The sequence below is a fragment of the Rhincodon typus genome, chromosome 10 (assembly GCF_021869965.1).
Source record: "Rhincodon typus isolate 14 chromosome 10, sRhiTyp1.1, whole genome shotgun sequence".
Classification (NCBI taxonomy): domain Eukaryota; kingdom Metazoa; phylum Chordata; class Chondrichthyes; order Orectolobiformes; family Rhincodontidae; genus Rhincodon; species Rhincodon typus.
Window position 1 is genome coordinate 57,677,146 of NC_063341.1, and position 1,702 is coordinate 57,678,847.

General features: G+C 50.0%; 1 protein-coding gene across 1 annotated transcript in view; it reads right to left on the bottom strand.

The window, feature by feature from the left end:
• Positions 1 to 1,032, bottom strand: part of ptprfa (protein tyrosine phosphatase receptor type Fa) — a 490,838-nt gene extending 489,806 nt beyond the window's left edge. The window contains exon 1 of the mRNA XM_048601537.1: positions 715 to 1,032. The gene's annotated coding sequence lies outside the window, so the exon portion shown is untranslated. The remainder of the gene's footprint in view (positions 1 to 714) is intronic.
• Positions 1,033 to 1,702: the final 670 nt, after the last annotated feature.

Genomic DNA, 1,702 nt, shown 5'->3' on the forward strand with positions numbered 1-1,702 from the left:
ATATGTTGTGGTGGTGTGGGGTGGTGTGGAGGTTGGAATTCAAAACGGGACAAATCCACTTCCTTCAGCGTTAAGATACACTCAAGATCCAAAAAAAATCACATTTGAAGAGATCTTTTTCAGTAGCTAATCTTGTTGGAACAACCCTAGCCCCATTCAAACAGAAGAAGAAAGAGATCGAGAGGCGGAACAGTCCAGCAGGTAAAAAAAGAATTGGCCGTTTTCTACCAGAACGTGTTTTTTTTCAGACTCCCTTTGTGTTTCTAATTTAAGTTTACGGCCGAATTTCCAATCGCCGCTTCGTTTTTTCTCGCTTTCAACAGGCGGGAGTCTGGTTTCGGTAGGGGGCTGGTTCCGAGAAGGGGTTGTATTTTTTTTCCCTTTCTTGACAAAACCTCCAATGAAATAAACACAAGAAGTGGTTCATTTTCGGGGATCGGGGCGGTGGAAATCACACATCAAAAATAAAAGCGCTTCAGTTCCTTACGACGCTTGCTTTATACCAACAACAAGAAACAACACCAGTCTCCGTTTCAACAGGCGGCCAGCGAGCTGCAGACTGATCGGAGCCCAAGCTTCTTCACCTGCGGCTTTGCGGAATCAACAGCAGACACAAACACACACACACACGATTCACGAAACTCATGTCAAACTCCTTCAAATTTAAAACGAGATTTCGTCCTGCAGATTTTTTTTTGGTGCCTCACTACTCACCGCAGACGGCCGTCTCAAGTCTCCCTCAGCTCCGAGCATAATGTCCAGCTGCCCGACTCACGATGCCCGTAACTCCAAGCCCGGGCACACGGACACCCTCCAGCGAGTCCCTCTCACCTCTCTCGCTCGGACCGCACCCACAGATGCAACTCTCCTCTATCTTTCAACTTTTATGTCTTGTACAATATGTGCTTCTCGTCCTGTCCGACCGTTCTCAGTCTCGGTACTGGGACTCGATCTCAGCCCAGCCGCGTCTCTTTTACTCGCAAGCGCTACTTAACACACTTTCCACGGACGCCGAAGCCAAACCGTCGCCCGCTGCCGAGTCCGCCCGAACGCCTTCGGCAATCTTCGGCCTCGCCCGCTGATGGCGTCATCCAAACCGAAATGCGCTCGTGAGCAGTGTTTGTTTGGGGGAGGTGGGGATTACTAGGGGAGGGGCGTGGATGGATGGCTCGCTCGTGGTTGGGGAGGGGGCGGGGCAGGGGCTTGCCCTCCCAAACAACTTATCTGAAAGGTAGAAGGAGGGGGAACTCACTCGCAATAATGCTCCTATTGTGACGTCGGTAGGTTGGGAGACCTCTCGAGGACGCGAATAGTGCGAATGTTCCCAAAGCGCAGGATGAACCCGGAAACATCCAAAATGCACAGCAGGACTGAAGCTGCTAGTGTGATAGATACGTGGCTATAAATATGCTGCCAATGCAGCGGGGAACCGAGCATTGCAAACTCTGGTGCTGCTTTGCTGATGGTTAAGTGATGTAGCTTTTTTTTTATTACAAAGGAAAACTGTTCGCTCGCAATTTGAACACTCTCTTAAAAATGTATAGTCCGGAAGAACAGGTCCAGCAGAGCAGATGTAAAATCGAGGTGGAAATCTGTCAGGAAGGATGCAGCAGTGTTGTCGAACTTGGAGCCAATGCCTTCACCCGTCCTAGAAACTGAAGTCAAAGAGTACTCCACTCAGGCGCACTCCGCTGCCCATTAG